The sequence below is a fragment of the Diorhabda carinulata genome, chromosome X, assembly GCF_026250575.1.
Source record: "Diorhabda carinulata isolate Delta chromosome X, icDioCari1.1, whole genome shotgun sequence".
NCBI classification, from domain to species: domain Eukaryota; kingdom Metazoa; phylum Arthropoda; class Insecta; order Coleoptera; family Chrysomelidae; genus Diorhabda; species Diorhabda carinulata.
In genome coordinates, this window is record NC_079472.1 from 23433929 (window position 1) to 23453549 (window position 19621).

Genomic DNA, 19621 nt, shown 5'->3' on the forward strand with positions numbered 1-19621 from the left:
ACCAAGAGGAGCTATTCATGTGTTTCTAATGGCACTATATTTTTTATATAAAATACGAGTGTTGGTACTTGAATTTCGGGCTAGGGCTACAACGATATTAATATGTCAAATCTGAAAATACCATCATAAAGTTTGACATTTTTTATGGTGAACGTACTCAGAACGTGTTGTCAAACGAGTGCTATTTCAGTTATTTGCAGATACTTCAAACATTCATCTTGGTCAAAGAATGGATTTAAATCGTGAACATTTTCGTGCGATCATTTCTATGAACTTCGACGTGAATTAAACTAACAGCAATGCGGTGATCAATTCGCTTCGACTTTTGGTAATGAAGCACCATCTAGAGAACCGTGTTCCGTTGTTTTTACAATTTCAACTGTGGTCGCAATTCGCTACAGGATGAAGAATGAGCACTTCAAAGCAAATGATCACCTTTTTTTCAGAATAAGGGGACATGTCGCCACCGTTCCATTAAAAGAACGTAGAACGGTCAGTATACCTGCATTTCTTTGTCAGATGTGGTTGAAAAAATCAGAGATACCAATTGCAGAAGATAAATCATGTTCCACCAGATCACACACATCAGTTCAAACAAAAACGTTTTTGAACAGTCAAAACATGGAGTTGATGGGTCATCTACCGTACAGCCAAGTTTTGACAATTAGTTCAAACGTATGTAAAAGTGTATTGATCTTAATGTTATTTTGAACAACAATAAACACATATCCAATTATAAATAAATGTTTCTATTTGATTATCTCAAAAATTAAATAGCAACACTCGTATGTCGTAAACGTTTAGTCTAGCGATAATTTGTAAAGAACTACGCAACTATGAAGTTCAAATAATTCAATCTAATAGTTGTAGGGAATTTGAAATAGATTCGACAACTTCCTTGTATTCAAATCGAAGAGAACTCAACTTCTCAGGATTCTACTGAAAACCTGATCTAAAAGAAACTATACAAAACTCAAAAAATAGATCATTATCTAATTAAGGATAGTCATATGAATTTGCTACTTTAATTAGAAAATATAAAAAATTAAAATTCATTTTATCAGTGTACAAAAGGTTTGACAGACAATTTTACTTCATAATCCAGGCTTGCAAATTATTAATCTGGATTAAAGAATAAAATCACATAACGTCATCGGTACTAAATGGAATCCCAGTGCTCCTCAAACATTAATCTCATTCTGATTGTACTTCCCCAAACATCATTTGAACTAAAGTAAATTAACCATCACTCCATATGGTGATTTGATACTTTCTTCATGTAAAGCTAATATAATAAATAACATTGTAATTCCTCGACGTTTCATACAAAAACTTTTATTAAACATTTAATGAATTCAACTCCTAACAACTTTTATTTATAATTTTTGATATTATGTTTATGACTAACAAAAACTAGCTGTTCTATATAAATTTGAAAGTATGATAATGCAATAAGTCCAGAAAGTATTTTTTGTTACGCAAACCAATTATTTCTAATGTTTTTTTCGCTTAAACCATATAAGCTGAGCCGGAAGAACTTTTCAAATTAACACAGAAAATACTTTTTTCTCTTTTGATTCGAACCAACATCGAATCGGTCAATCGGAAATCCAAATGTACAAAAGCAATATAAACCCACGTAACTCTCGTAAAAACGATGAGTAAAATAATGAAAGACCATTTGCTCCTTCATATAAATAGAATATTTCATCCAGTGGCGTATTCTTTGTATAGTAATTGCAGTAAAATAGTGGAATGATCTGAAAAGTAAAGAAAAGAATATGAAATAGGAGAATTCGGAGAAAATATAACCGCAGTCCAATATTTCTGAAAATGAGGTTTCTTCTATAATATGATTGAGAATTTGAAATGACAATATACTTTATTACTAGAAAAAAAAATATCAATGAACACTATCTTTCTTGGTCATAACTATTAAATAGCCATAATTTATTCTGCATTCGCTGATAATTCTTCTGAATGAACAAAGTAATTGCTAATATTTCCTCAATTTCTTATTATAGATATGAATAAAGACGTATACCTTTGTTTTATCGATTTCTTCAAGGCTTTTGATAACGTTAAATACGAAATCTCGAAGCCACAGTAAACGCGAAATGGGACCAGACTTCAGAAATATGATCACGGATAGAAAAAGCTTGAGCTGCGATAAACAACATGAAGAAACTAGCACTAGCAGCAAAGATATTTCGTTACAACTAAAACTAAGACTAGTCAGGTGCTACATATTTTCTGTTTTGTTCTATGGTGAAGAAGCTTGGACCTCAATATAGGCTATTTTAAAAATACTGTAACCTTCAAAATACCCTGGAAAAAGCACATCACCAACATGAAAGTTACACAAATTCTACGGAAAGAAAAGGAAGTTGTGTTCTGCAGTTCTGCAGTTCTTCCAAGGTAGTGTCATAATTTGCAGATTTTAGAGGAGAAATGTTCATGTACGAGAGAAGCTTTATAAACTTTAACAAAACAAATAAAACTTTGTATAGTACACGATTGGAAAGGTTAGATCGAGCTTTAAGAGTAAATGAACTGTCGCTGATTAATCGTAAAAGCTTAATTCTTCATAAGGTATACGGGCTTCCGTACTCAAACCACAATGTACATATTCTTCAGATATTGTTCTATCCTATTATCATTTCATTAATTATTTCCTTCTTTGCAAAATATTTCCATAATCAAAAGTATTTACCAAATTTTTCGAATAACAAGGATTTCAGAATACACAGATTATAAGATGATAATTATTATAGCATTGGTCAGAAGTAGTTGGAAAGAAAACAACTCTGACTATATCTTTGAGTAAATTTTTTTTATTTTAATCGAATAAATCACCTCAAAAATCGATGGTAAAACGACATAATTATCACTAGAATGATCATACAAAACTAGTAGTTGAGAATACTTTCAATATCTTTAAAAATACTCAAATACATAAGTAAAAGAGAATTAAATGATCATTAAAATGATGCGCTACTTGATTTCTTTCCTTCTAACGATAATATTCAGGAGATTGAATCCCGATACCTCAAATATTCATTTAAAAAGGTTTACTTGACAATGAAATTGACCTACGTTTCATATTCCTTATATAAAAATATATTGAGGGTTGGAAGTTTTCCAAATTGAACCCGCTTATAAGTTGGAAGACTTGTATACAAAAATGAATTTATTATAGCTACTACGCTACTGATTGAATCTGAGAGTATCCCACGAAGATTGGACTGTTAATAGAAAACCGTAGTTTGCAATTCGCGTGTAATTATAGTCAGGCAGGCTAATTGTATTCGGAAGAACGAACATCCAAGAGTATTACACAGATAAAAGAAAATATGTCATCTTATGGAGTACGTATCAAAAGTGCTCGGAAAACATTTTCGACGTTGAGGAATTAGGAGAGTGATTTGAAGTTATAACACACAGGTTTTTTACAGAGTGAAAAAATTGTTACACAAAAAGGCCTACATTTTCTGCAGAATTTTCATAATTGATATGTAGGGCACTTCGGTCAACTTATGTAACATCAAATATAGAAATATTTCTGTAGTTATCAAGAAATATATTAGTTAAAGTTACATTATAAATAATAATTCACCAAATAATTGCATTCAAACTGAAAATTTGAAAATCCTAATAATATTATGATTGTGAATTTTGTTTGTTACGGTTTCACGCGAAAACTAATTAACCGATCATCATGAAACTTTGTATACATATTCTTGGAGGTGAAGATATTAGAATATACGATACTTTTTATGAAAAATAAAAAAATAGTTTGTCAAAATATCCCAAAATCTAGCTTCTTCAACGCCACCTAGCATTCCAGCAATGAAGCTCCAATCCAGAGTACTGTAATACCGTTCACTATGTATACTAATCCAATTGACTATAGTTTCAGCTGATTTATTTTTATTTTTACTGTCATTGTATAGCTCTATATCTATAAAAGAGAATGACCTGACTGACTGACTGATTCATTCATTCATCCACGCCCAGCCAAGGCTATTAAAGATAGAGACATGAAATTTTGAGAGTATGTTTGTATCGGTGTGTAGAGTTGCGCTAAGAAAGGTTGTTGTGTAATTTTGATTTTAGAGGGGCAAATTTCGATTTTTTCGTTTTTCTCGGCCGCTAATTGAGATATCGACTTTTTGTGGTTATGTGCTATTCACTATTTTAGATCTTATTCTTTGGCTTTAATTGTGTCGGTAAGTAAGAAATTTGTAATTATTTCCACTGACCTTCCATTCCAATTGAAAAGAACTCAGATTCTCGTCAAGCTCTCGTTACTATAAACAAAGCACAAGAGCAGACATTACAGGTAGCGGGAGTGCATTTAGAAAAACCATGCTTATAACTTATAAAATAGCTTACAAAAATATCCTAGATTAATACTCTACATTTATATCTTTTTGAATTGTTCAATTCGAAATTATTTATTTTTGTTACAGTGAAATATATTTGAACGTTTGTTGTTGTATTCCAATTTTAAGTTTTTTAAATTTCATTGTATGTAGTAATTTTTAAAAGAAAAAATTAATATCTCTGTTTTAATAGCGTGAGGTCCTTAAAATTAATCGTTATAGTTTTTGCACACAATTTAGGAGCTTAAAAATAATACAATCTCAAAATGGGTTTTCAAACAAAATAATGTTCATTTTCTTGACATTAAAAAGACGAAAGTTCCCCAAACAACCAATTAGCACAGATCCTAAGCTGATATTGTCAACTAACGCGAATACATTTTGCGAATCAGAGAGTCATTGTTATGGACAATAAAAAATACTTCACTTTTTTCAATCAAGGAAACGATGCTTTTTATACGAACAATATCGAAAAGTACCCTAACATTTAAAATAATGAAAAAAAAGTAAAATTCAGTGATAAAGTTCTGGTCCAATATGCAATTCCGATAACATGGATATCCAGACTGTAGAAGAAGCTGTAGATTCTGAAAAGTATATCATTAACTTACTTGATAAATTAGTTGATTTTTTGTTTAAACTGTTAAATCATCCAACAAAACACTTTTTGGCAACAAATATACTCGAAAAGCGTGAAGAAATGTTAACAGTCTATGCCAAAAAAATCTTACACCGTACATTCTATGACTTTTTTCTCGGTAGACAAGCGATGAATTTATTGAATGATATAGTGCTCTAACTTTCGCATAAAGCATTCCACATTTCTTCTCGCGAGGATGGACCTCAATGACGGACACTCCTATCAAATTCTTCCCACAAAAGTTAAATGGAATTGAGATCCGGGCTGCTAGGAGGCCAAACCATGTTTATTGACACTCCTTGTGCCTCCTCCTCTTCCAAATATCCTCTGTATAATTTAAAACTATGCTTGTCCTGCTGGAAAATGAATCCATCACCAATTACTTCCAAACCTGTGGGAAGGGCATTTTGTTCTAAAAAATTTTTACACTGTTCCTGTTTCATAATTTCGTCAATTTTGTTCAAATCACCAATTCCATGGCTAGAAAAACAACCCCAGATCATAATTGAGCTACCACCATGCTTGATTGTTGGAACTCCTTAACAAAACAAAAAACTGTTTGTAATGATCCAGTTCATGGCTATTGTAGAAAACAATCGTTGCTCCTGACATACATGGGAAAGGTAACAATAATTAGTCTTGTAGTATCAGCTTATCATCAAAAAGCAATTATTAACTATGATTAAGTAAATGTACATTCCAAAGATATTTGGAATATAAAAAAACCCAAGACCAAATTTCTCCTTTACCTACTTCCAGGTACTGATATACTTTCAATTATCTTAATCCACGTAGATGGTCTGACTAAACTTGTATATATGCGTTTCGTTTTAGAACGCGAGATACGAGGATACGAAATCAATTAAAGTTTGCGAATTCAATGTAAATCCAAACCCGGTCGGATTTTTAGCGAAAAAATTTAAACTCAGTTAGATTTTGCGCTTATCTAACCAAGCGTTTGGTTATTTTCACATGAAAGCGGCAAAATTGTTTCCTCATATCTGTCTAACCGGAATGTGATGAAAAATTGAGACCAAAAATCCAATTCCAATAACAAAATTTTGTTCAATGAACGACGCGGGAGAGAAATTAATAGATAAATGTGATACATTGTAAAACTTGTATCTGTATAATTGTCCAATTAGTGATTGAAGTAGGTTTTATTATTTTTCTGAGAAACATAATAAGATCTTCTGAACAAATCTCTTACTTTTCTGAAGTTTTCAATGAAGTATAAACAAATGTTTTGATCGTATTTTCTTTCCTTGGATATCAAGTTGTAATGGTAATCAAGTATTCACGATTTAATACGAGGAAAAAATTATTCCGGTTTTTCAAATTGTGCTTTTCCCTAACTTTTTAAGTTAGATCATGACTTTGCCACTGTAGAACTTACAAGTTTCAAGGGAAAAAACTGTACCAAGTGATTTCTACAAGTCTCAATTAAAAAAAACCTTTATACTCGTAAGAACATTTTGCAAAGGTGAACAAATGATCCGACGGAATAATGTTAGGGGTATACGGGGGATATTTTAAAATTTCTTTACCAAACTAATTTTCCAATGGGCTTCCTTCAGTGTCCTTCCCACAAAGAGAAGTTCCAGGTTTATTTCTTGGTCATAGCTATTGCTTGGGAGTGTTTTCAGAATGAAAATTTGATGACTATTTGACTTCCCGTTTTTGAAACCTCACTGGTACTCACCCACTTGTTCATATCTCCCTTCTTATGCACTGGGTAAATAAAATTACCTTATCCCATTGGTTGTGCATCTGCTTTTGATTCCACCCCCTCAAGGGTTTGCCAGCATACTTCAATGGAATCCCATTCCTACCGGCACTTATGCTATTTATCATACTATTTATTACTTCCTTTACTTTTTCAATGGTGTTTCATATATCGAGACTGATTTATTTACTCCTCTTCTTCGAACTTGTCTTCCTCGTTCACTTTTATTTCATCATTTAGCAGTTTATTGAAATATTCCCTCCCAGGAAAAGGAATCGAATTCCAGAATAGTGTGAAGAAAAGCATGAGTCAGAATATTATCACATATTGTTTGCATAATAAATAAACGAAAACGTTTGACTGTGTAAACAAGTCTAGCTACTTATAGCGAAAGGTTTGGACTAAATATTAGTATAAATTCAATTTTACATACTTTATGGTAATAAATTAACTAAAATTTTAATATGATAGGGAAAAATCAAACACATGGTCACCCATAGCATATTTTACAATAATGCAATAAATTTAGAACTTGCCATTTTAATTTTTAATTCATACATTTCGAGGCAATTTTGAAAAATCTATTTTTTGGTTTGCCCTCAAATTCATTAATAAAAATTATTGATATATCATTAAGTATTTATTACGTATAATAAAAAAAAACATATCTGAATAGCCTTCCACGTACCAAACGATAGTGATATTGTTGACAAGTTATACGTCGTTTAAGATAAAAGTTCGTGCTATATGCCTATTATTTCGTCGCAAAGTCCCTTAAGGCCATAGAATAAAATATATACAACGGCTAAACAACCAAAATTAGAAACTGTTCACTCTATACGCAGTAGCGTAGTTTTTGAAATTAGATTCTTAATTAAAACATTAAAAATTGCTAAAAGAGATTTCTTGCCTTAATAAAACACAAGCAATAACAAATAGAATGATAAACAGAGAGAACAATTAAAAAAATTAAATAGTTACAAACTGTTAAACTGTTAAACGAACAGAAATAACAAAAAAATATATTTCGAAAAAATTTCAAACTTCTAAAATTCCAATACACAAAAATTTAAAATTACGTACATTATTGCGGATTTTTTGTCAGTTACGCTAATGTGTTCGCAGAAATTTCATCGTGAATAGAAGGAGTTAAAGATTGCCGTCGCGTGTATCACGCATTTTAACTCATTGTGTAGAGAATCTTCATTTGTAATATTAGATTAAAAAATGAAACTCCAAATATTATCTATTTTCCTTCGTTTTGTAAACTAATTATTTCTATAGTTCTACACAAATTTACAAATTTACCACACAATAAATTCTATATAAGTTTTTCGCATTAGAGTTCATATTTCAATACAAGGCTGAAGATTTTATTACCAGAATGTTAAAAAATATATAAACGTTTATTTTTTACGATTTTTGATTTTTATATTGACTATGAATAATATAACATCAGAACTATGATGATAAACATTTTTTTGGATATTCCAACACATTATTGCTCAGTTTCTCAATATAATAAGTATATTTGATATAATTTAGTATGTCTGTCAATTATATCTAATTCATTGTCTCTTTTAATTTCTTGCTACATCGACTCATCATTTTTTTCCTTACTTCTCGAGTTATTGATTTATGCTAAATATTCCAGTTTTTTGTTAATATAGCTCTTTGATGGTGTAATTTACTATGATATATAAAAGAGGTTGTACATATTGAACCTTCAACTATCGCAAACTTTTCTAGTATTCTCTGTAAAGTTCGACACCTCATACATTTTCTAATCTAATACTATTGTCTTTAGCTTAGCTTAATCATGATGGGTTTCTACTCTTTCAGGTGTAGGCTTGTTGCTGAATTATTGATTGTGCTCCCCTTTCCACAGTTGTATCGATTCCTTTCTATCCTGTGACTTTTGTTTTATTTTCTGCCATCTTATTGCTCATTATCTCCCTGCTATTTCTAGTCACCTGTCTAGTCATGTTTCTGATAGTTGTTCTTCTTCGATTTTGTTCTGAATTGTTTTTAAGTGTTATTCCTTATTTTGTCATATCTCTATTTACCTGTGTTTTCTTAGAAATGTACTTTGCTTTTGTTTTTTTTTATAATTGTCCACGTTTCTGCTCCAAATGTCAGTATGGATATTTTTTTTATAATTTTTGAAAGACAGATAAAAAATCATCGAAATCTGTTTTAACAGAAAAATTCAATTTTTCCTTAGTTTTCACATATAAAAAATATATAGCAACCATGAATTAAATTATTTGTAGTTTTATTTAAAATTATAAAATAGAGCTATAAATTTTAGTTTAGGTTTTTTTATCATTTATAGCTTTTTCATTCTTATGAATGTGAACCATTTCTAAAAATATCTTTTTCGTGTATTAGATTCCGTTCCAAGAGTTTTTGAATCTTTTTTTGATATCTCGTGGTTCGATAATGTAGTTTTATTTTTTTATAATATGATGAAATAATGAGATTACCCATTAACAAACCAAGAGATATCAAAAAAACATGAATTCAATTATAAACATTAAAAAATTATTGGAAAGGAATCTAATACATCAAAAAGAGAATTATTAGAAATGGTTCACATACATAAGGACGCATCATAAAAAAGTTCTTTCAAAACTACGTATAGAATTTAAGGTCCATTCTCAGTACAAGACATAGTGTTTAAATTTCCAAGCAGTAAAAACATTAAACTTATAACAAACTTTGTGCTTCGCCCAATGAATTTGTACAGACGTACAAAATGACCTCAATAAAATTATTATATTGAATTATAGTGATTATTTCAACTCATGTTGCTTATTTATAGATATTATGGATTGCTCAATAGTATAATAATTGATATATAACTAATAGGAATACATAAAATATTTTATGAAGTGGAAATTGAGTTAAATATATATCAAGTAATACTTTTAAACTTTTCAGTTTTCATGTTGTCATTTAACGGTAATATTAATGGAATTTCCCCTTGCGACAGATACGTATTTTTCTGATACTATATATTACATAAAATAGCACGAATTTTAAATAATTCAAGAACAAACTCTTGACGTAACTTTCCCGTGAATAATTTGGAACGTTAAAAGAGTTTTAAGAAATTCATTCTTTCTTTGGAGTATCAATAAAATAAAAGCCTCTGGGAAAAGCGTGATTCCACAAAACACCTTTGTTTTGAAAGTATCTTATACCAACAACAAAGGATCGGCATGTCGACATATTTTGCCTCTAGGGCTCCAATAAGGTATATTCATAATTTAGGAATCAAAACACCCTAATTTGTTTTGTACATTTTTAAACAGAAATCTTACAAAAAGGAATTGTATACCGGGAAGTGAATGTAGTCAGAAATATTGAGGATACTGAAAGTAGATTTTAGCTGTTACATATGAGGGCGTTACTTTGTCGTATTCTCATTACGCCTTATTTTTGCGTGAAGAAACTAGGACTGAGATCAAAGTCAAGCTTCATAGATAAATAAACCAGCCTTTTTTTCAAATAAATGTGATGTAGCTGCGTTTATTATAAAAACTTATGAAGAGGTCAAAATATGAATGGGGTACGTTTTCAAGTTAACAAAAAAATAAAAAATGGCTAAGTAATAGTGGGATCAGTAAATTATTAAGAAATTAATTAACTGAAAAAGAATCCAGAGATATAGTGGAAGATATAACAGATATACTGTGAATATGAAAAGTAACAACAGTAAAGTAGCTACAATAAAAAAATTAACGAACCATATATACAAGAATAATAGAAAACAGACTTGGAGACGAACTATGAAAAAACCATAGAAGATTCACAAAAAGGATTTAGAACAATCAGAGGTACAACGATCTAAATATCTCCCAAACCATACATTTTATCGAGTTAAGCAAAGAGTACCTTTTTGTTAAAAAATCGATTGAAAATTTCATTTTTGCTATCTTTAGATTGTACAAGTTGCCCTTTAAAAGTTAAGTATTGCTAACCATTGGGCATAAGCTGCCCCTGGCCTTCGGATAGTAGTGTAGAATTATTTATTCCGTCAAACATACTACATGGAAATACGTAATCATCCTTTAGACATTCATAGTTTTTGAATGTATCATTTAGAAAATATACTTAAATAAATATTCTGATTTCGCAACTTTAAATTCTTATAACTTAGAAACGAGGGGTCGTATGAGAAAATTCATTTATATCACAGCATTATTTTCATGTCGTCTACTCCTGTATACATACGCGCTAAGTACCTGCTACCTGAGAGATTAACATTATCACCTAATAACAGAAAAGCGCATACACAGAATATGTTTTGCTATTTGAAATATTGTATCTTGTATCTTGTTTTATTTTCATTCTGTCATAAATATTGTATTTTCGTATTATAGTAAGGTAGTTCAACCATTTAACCGAAACACCCATCTATCAGACGGATTAAGTTTATAGATTTAGTACTAGACCTCACAAGGGAGCGAGTGAAAGGTAGGTTTTCGCACCTGCTTCAGTTTAACTCTACTTTTCATTGTTACTGGATGTTTGCAGCCTTTCTCCGGACGTTGAACAGATTTTCTTGTATTTCACTGATTGTAATTAAGATATTAGTCATGTTACCTCTTCCTATAAACTACTTCTTTGTAAGATTTGACATTATTTTCTCATAGTTTTTACTTTCGAATGATAATATTAACAAAATTTTTGATATTTCTCTTTCTACTAGGCACTTCTCCGTGACATTTGTAATATAATCTTTTGTGTTTGACAGTAAAAAAAAATAAATAATTTTATGATCAAGTTGTCTGTTATTGATACATTGATTACCTAAGAAATGTCTTGTGTGCTAATTAATAAAAGAAAATGAGGTGAGGTGAATAGATGTCTTGAAATATTCAGTGAGTTCACAAAAAAGCAGAATTCCCATATCCGTCTGTGAGACGGATGTTTCTCATATCGCAATAAAAATCAAGTTAAAAGTCATTAGTGAAACAGTCCGACAAATTCATAAAAGACAAAATTTTAAAGAGCACCGAAATTACCAGAGATGTGCTATACGTTCTTAGAAGGCGAAGATTTTTACGGTTGGAACCAAAAATTTAATTTCTCCTTGTGAATTGTAACATAAATAGATTAAAGAATCTAGCCGACAAATTATAAGTAACAGAGTAAAACGAAAGGCTACAGAAGCTACATCAAAAGTGCCATCTAAAATAATACATTCTGTTTTTAGAAAACATTGCAAATATATAAATACAGTAAATAAATGAATGTGAGAGGGAAATCATTTACCAAAAACTGCCGAAAGAATTACGAATATGCTGAAATTAATATTAGAACAATTAGAGAAGGTGATTTTTTATTAATTTGTGACTAACATATTGTGGTACGTATCTAACCTTTAGTATTCGTTCAGCAAAGAAAAAATATACATGAACTGGACATTCAGTTTTTTGCACATTTTTTCTAGATATTTACTATTCACCCTTTAGAAAATGGATATTACATCCCCTTTACATTTTGTGCTCTTCTCGATAAATAGCAAGCAACTTTCGAAACTATTGTTCTGTTGAAAATGTAAAACTTTAAACGATGTTAATGTTGAAATTTTTTTTGTGAAGCTTACAATACTAAATAGCAAAACTTGGAGAAATGTATAGGTTTGTTCAAAGTTTCACTACTAATCTAATGATACGACAAGAGGGCGAATAAGCGTCAAATTTTGTAGCAGAGATTAGCAGCGTCTACTTTATGTCATCCCTCACAGGAAAACAAAACACTTTGCGACTTAACTTCCACCATAGCGTTCAATTTATGAATGCGCATACATGAAGCAAAGATCGATTATTCAAAAAGTACGATTGATAATATTCTTTCTATCACAACTATCCTCTACTCACATAAAGTTTGTGGGTCTTTATTTTTTTTGTTCATCTCGGGTCTTTCCGATTTTCACAATGGATAAGAAGATAAAAGAACGAAGTTGCGTGAGCGGAAACATTGAAAGTCCTACATTAGCCAAGGGTTAATGGAGTTTATCAAAAACACATGCGTATTATATAAGTATTGTTCATTTGAACGCTGGAAGTTTTACATCGTTCTCGTAGCTTATCTCTATAAATTCATTAGTTGAAGTGGAAGAAAATTGATATCAAATCTATAATAGCCGCTGTACTTTCTGTCTCTAACAAATTATTTCATAACATGTTTTAATACTTTTAGTGTACAATATTTGTTTTCATTTATTTCTTAATATATTAATGGTAAGTCGGGATTGGATGATGAATTTTACAAAACTATTCCAATTAGTTTTGCAAACGAACAAAGATATGAAATTAAAAAGTAGTCGAAGCAAAAATCGAGAAATTAATCAAAAATTGTTGTGAGAACGTTGGTAATTAAGTGAAGGGAATTGGAACTTGAGAAACTTATATTATTAAAGAAAAATCTGATTTATTCAAATTACCCAAACCTTCAGTATCAACAAAATTCTTATTAATTATATTTATTATAAGTTTAAAGCAATAAGGAAATGATTCATATGCAATTAGTGGTATTTAGGCGGCAGAAGCCGACAAAACGAAAAGAAGTAAGAACAAGGAAAGTACCTTAGGAAGCAGCTTTGCAAAGAAAGTAAATAGGTCGCAAAATGCAAAGAAAATGATAAAATTAATAGTAAAAACGTAAACAATGTTTTAATGACGAATTTTTTTTAATTTACAGATACTTTCAATTCTTTGTATTGATACAATTCAATTGCAAATATAACTTTTTATATTAAAGATACATCTATACTAAAAATTTGGTGCCAAAATTCCTCAGAATATAAATTACGTTGAAGAACATCTTCGAGTTGATATCTTCTTCTTCTTCATCGTACGTTAAGACTTGCATCAATTGTTGCCTTGCTGCTGCTGGGATGATGAAGACCAGCTTTCATACCTTCTTATAGGTGGTCGACCTGGTGGTCGGGATGTATGCGGTTTTCCTTCATTTGCTATCTTTTCCAACCTGTCATCTGACATTCTGTCGCCTCTGTTGTTTAAGCATTAGTTTTATTCTTTAGATTTCTATTACTTGTTATGTTCGCTCCTACAGTTTGAATGACATCCCTTGTTCTACACTAAGATGGTATATTGCGAATTTAAATCTTCTCGGTTCTCTGGATACCGTAAAAGATTTGATTTTCTTCAGGGATATTTGCATGTTAAAAGTTTCTGCTAGTTGTTCAAACCTATACAGTAACCTTTGTAAGTTATCGCCGTCTTCTAAGATGATCACTGCATCATCAACATACATACTATTTTTATTTCTTTGTTTCCCGGTATCCAGCTTGCTTTACCTCGTTTATAATCTCATCCATTATGATTCTGAGCAAGATCGTGCCGAGGCTGTTTCCTTGTCTGATACCGTCCGTCACAGGTATTTTATTGCTCACCTCATTTTCCGTTCTGATATATGTGTTGGGGTGAATCTTCCTTCTCTTCAGTGGAGTTGTTAGCTGTCCCTATCCCTTTTCCGTAATTTGGTGGATCACAAAAACAGCATATATAGCAAACTTGTTCTTTCTGAAACCCTGCAGTTCTTCAGAGATACCAGATGACATCACTTCTACCGCTAAAAGTTTAGTCGAACAATTCGAATTAATATGTGCTCTTCAAACCCGAAAAAAATTTTATTCTTAATAAATCTAAAAGAAATTTTTAAAAAAGCTTAAAACAATAATGAATGACAAATACTAGTATTATTGTCAACAAAGCGTCGAGCGCTCGATGTACGAGAAATATGGAACAAAACGCCTAACGCTTTTTTTTACAATATTATTAGTATTATTCTTTTTATTTGTTTGTCGAAATGCTTAATTTCCAACACGGAGATCGGAGGTTCGAATCCTCTGCCAAACAAAATTTTTATCAAATAAGCCACTTGCTCCTAGTTCAAAGGAGAGTTACAAACAAAAAAATCCACATACAGCTGAAGCTGTTATAAGCATGTTTTCTGCCAGAACAACCTTTTTAGAAGGCCGTCAATCCGATTTTAATTCAAATCCAGAGACTAAAGCTCCAAATGAAATATTCAAGTTACAAAGTGTTGGATCCAATAAAAATTTTCAAGGTATCAGTGATGGTATTCATAAATATGTAACAAACTCAATAAATTAGGGTCTAGAAATACTCCCATTACTTTTGAGCAAAATTCGTATGCTATATGTACCTCATTGCTGTCGGTTTTATTTATTTAAAATAATAATCTGTGAATCAAGATCAACCTAATTTAGAAAGTCGCTGCCACCAAAATTTTAAAGATTTTTAATGAGAGTGCGAATCCACCCAAAATTCGAATTATTCGGGGGCCACAATTTCTAATTATATTTATACATATAATATATAAACCTTTCCCATGTGCCTGGTGGACTTCTTATCCAGATCCAGTAACAAGCCCTATTTCTGTCTCAACCTGGCGAATATTTAGACCGTAAAGGTCTGTGAACGAAAACTTTTGAACTCACAAGCATTAAAATTGAATATTGATTATCAAAAAAAATTATTATACTCTTGGTGAAGGGTTTCATCCTTTGTGTAATCTAGATTCGTTTGGTAAATGAACTTGAAGAGTCATAGCATCCCTCTCGTTAAATTATCAAAACCAAGATAGTCCAGTTCATAACCACTGGTTCATAAACATCAATGTTAGTAGATATGGAATTAATGTTAATATAATATTGTTATGAATTTGCGAGAACGAAAACTATTAACGCAATGCGAAGAACAGTAAACATTCTAAATAATTTCTAGTCAGCACATTATAATGCAACCAATACAATTCTTATTATTTCTTTTTGGCAATAGGACACACGGAAGACAACTTCTAACGATTTTTTAGATTATAGAGAAGACGATGCTATGCAAACATCTATTGTGGAACTTCCTCTTAGGTCTCAATAAATCTCAATCTCCTTCTAATTTATCATCGGGAACTTTTTCCATATTTCGTCAATGATAATTCAAGGATAAATGTCCGGTAAGTGTAACTATCACAAAAGTTACCTATGTAGTTGCCAGTTTTGAATCACGGTAAGGGCCTATCGGGTTGCATCACATTTCTAGAATAAGTCTAGTGCAAGCAGTCGAGTAAAATCTGTATAGCGACGAGCTGTTATAGCCAGAGGTGCGGTTCGATGCAATTTATAGGTTTTTTATCCCTTTGATGCATATCCCCAAATATTTCTGATCATCTTTGAAATACGAAAAGAGCTATTTGGTTCTCACCGTTCTATCACTCGAATCAATTCTCAAAATTGCATTGAAAAATGTATTCAATTAGATAACTGTTCCTTCTGTTGATACTAAGGTACTACTAAGGTATTCATTCGACTATACTATCAAATGAAGTCCTTCATAGCCGTATTTTTAATTTTTTAATTTCAGAAATTACATCGCCGCAGCATGCGGTCAATGTTAAATTATATCCAAACCAATCTACATTTGTTTATTTGATTTCAGAATTCCGTAATCCAATATATAAAGGTCAGTCCCCATTACCTAATATATCGTTTGATGAATTTTCTTTGAAATACACATAAATTAAGGATTTTACTGTACTTGACGGTTATTGCAAGAAAATTGTAGATGAGTTGATCAATCTTCATAGGTTTATGAAATTTCTTTGTGAAATCGAAAAAGAAAACAGAAAGAATTTGTTCAGGTACCTACCAATCCGGTTTATTGAAAATAAAAGTTTATAGAACAAATCTAACAAACCATTATAACAATTATTGGGAAATCCGAACGATAAAGTACTATTTTTAGACTATTGACTAGAAGTATGTTGGGCAAACTAAGAGGTCTGCTAATATCCGGTTTAAAGAGCACTCAGCTCATTTAAAATATTAATGGACAGCAAAATCGGGCACACTGCCAGCTGTAATCATAGAATAAATATAAATAATGTAAAATTGTTAAAAACTGTATCAAACAAAAAATAAACGCACTTCATATAGAGTAATTTTGAATATTGGTGTAGTGGTATCATGAATAGTGTATACGTCTCTTATATTCATTGAATTATTCTATTAACTATGACCATACACTAGCGCTGTAAAATATGTGAAAGGATTCATAAAAATTTAGGAATTAAATTCATAAGATTCATGTACATGCCAAATACACTTCTACTTTCATAATTCACGACAGCACTAATGTATTAAATTGTAAAACTCGCGTAGACGTAATTATCTATGACAGCTATGATCCACAACAGGCGAACTCGCCTCGGTAATAAAGCTTGGAGACGTTTTATGAACTTCTCTTAATGCTTTATTATGTACCTTACTGCGACAACATATGTGACTTTATATTCTCTATATATAAACAGATAAATCACTATTAGTTCATCCTAAACAAATACTTTTACGAGAATTTTATATTAGCGAAACAGATATTTTTTACGAGAACGAATGTTCTGTAGTCTTGTAAGTAATTGTTATCAGGTTTCATCAATAGATTACAAAATGATAAATTCAACAGTTTTGTCTTTTCAAAAACATTATAGTGATTCCATCTGTTTTTTTTGTTATTTCTTGATATCCAAAATACGTGGGTCGTTTCTTCTTAAACCTCCGAATGGCCAAAAAAAGGCTAAGAAAGCTAATATGAAACAATAAATTTATTTAAAAAATTCTGTTATACTCAAGTTCACTTTTCAATATAATTATTGTGTACCTAGACAAGTTTTACATTGTCTGTTGTTTCGGAAATCTTAATTAGTTTGGAAGCGCTGTCCTCTTAGCTACGTCTCCAGTTCTGATAAAATGCGAAAGTCTCTAGGTGCTAAATCAGAATCGTATGATATATGATAATGGAAATGTCCTATTGAAATAAGGGGCCGTTTGGTTACACCAGCAGTGTTTGGTCATAGATTAGCACTATTCCAAAAGCTAACATTCCACTTCATTAGCTTTTAATGATTCTCTACAAACCTAAAGTTTCACAATAAACAGCTGCATCAATAGTGGCTTCAGGTACTGTACAAGCAAAACACCTTTTTGGTCCTAAAACGCGGTAGCAACTTTCTATCACTAAAGGTTAATTTGTACTTTTGTGGTTTGTTTGGGGAATATGGATACGTCCATCGGTGTGATTGACGTTTTGTTTCCGGTCTGTCGTATTGAATCCACGTTTCATCTTCTGTTCTCTCTCTCTCTCCTGTTTTGGTGCCGTTCGTAATAATTTTTGGGGCCCATCGAAGTCCAAACTTCTTTGATGACAGAGTATGTGAAAGTTTTAAAGACAAGGCAAATATGGTAAACCTATGACATCTCGTTTTAACAAGGTCGTGTGTAACGACACATTTACTTTCTTAGTTACTTTCTATTCAATTTATCGTGCACTATTTCGACTATTTCAAAAATTTCGATATATCAGTCATGCAGTTTTAGTTATAAACATTGTTTAGTCGCCTATAAATTTCCGATGCAATATTCCTTTCATCTTCCAGGAAACGAATTATGCTTTGTAATTCATATTTTGGGAAAGAAACATTAACGACAGTAACGTTTACGTAGCGGTAACCCAACGCAGATTGATGACGTTTTGCAATGATGTAATGTGTGGTCAGCTCGTGACTTATGCTCCATGTCCGCTATCAAACAATGATATCAAAAATAAAAAAAAAATTGTTAAATATTAGAGAAAGAAAGAGAAATCTACCATGTTCCACATTTCATTTTCGAAACATGTTATATGCTTTATACACGTTTCCAATCATCTGCAGATTTTTCTTGTAAGGCATTGAAAAAATAAAATTTTTGTTATCTAGCTTGAGATTCCTATCTTCATGAGCAACTTCCCGCTCCATTTAAATTAATTGCGGTTTTCTTATACACCACATAGTAATAGTCCATCAGCCAAAAATCCCTAGATATATAAGTCAAAAGCAGTGAACATAATGAAACCTACAGACCACCCTTCAATGTAAGCCTGACAGATGGTTTGGTTAATTCCTATTCTTCTATATTTTGCTCATAGTATGCCCTTAATTTTCTGTAGGTAGAAAGTTTTTCCTTAACTAAAAAAAAAACTCCGATTGAGTGCTAAAAATTGTTGCTATTCTCTATCTCGAGCGTGTGTTTATGAGTGGTGTAAGCGCTTTAGTGAGGACCGAGAGAGCACTAAACAGTGACCAAAATCAACCAAATTGTGAGTGCAGATCGTCGAATGAGCATCCGGATGATTGCCGAGGCTGTAAACGCCGATAATGAAACGGTTACAAAAATTTTACACGAGGAATTAAATATGACAAAAATTTGTGCGAAGTTGATGCCAAAAAATCTGACTCCTGACCAAAAGCTCTTGCGTCAACGGATCTGCTCAGATTTCCTTGAAATGTAGGTTGGTTAGAAAAAGATCTGCTTTGAAAGGGACCCGATTTGATTCGATGGAAGCGGTAAAGCAAATAACGGCACATATTATTTTTCACTTACAACAGTGTATCGGGAGTACATAATAACCAAATTAATTTTATATACACATTCGTCTTTTCAGTTCCTACTTTTTTCATTCTACCATTCTCCATTTTTCAAATTTTCAAATCTACACGTTGTAGAACAATAAAACTAGATAAGAAAGTTCTATAATATAGGAGGGCTGCTCGATTATAAATCTAGATTTTGCTAAAAAAATGTTATTGTTAAGTTACAGACCTGACATTTTCTACAATTTTTCTAGATAGGTTTTCCTTTTATTTCATCTATAAAAAACTATGCGATGTGAATGTAAAGTCATATCAATATGTAATGTGTGATGAATTTTTGCAGTAAATGATTCAACGAATAATAAATAGTTTTAGCCCCAATAACTAGCAAATATTATATTCCACCGA

General features: G+C 31.3%; 1 protein-coding gene across 2 annotated transcripts in view; it reads left to right on the forward strand.

Annotated features, from left to right (window-relative positions):
• The window catches only part of LOC130901438 (extracellular serine/threonine protein CG31145), a 210419-nt gene that overhangs the window by 176464 nt on the left and 14334 nt on the right, over window positions 1-19621 (forward strand). The gene's annotated exons all lie outside the window — the stretch shown is intronic.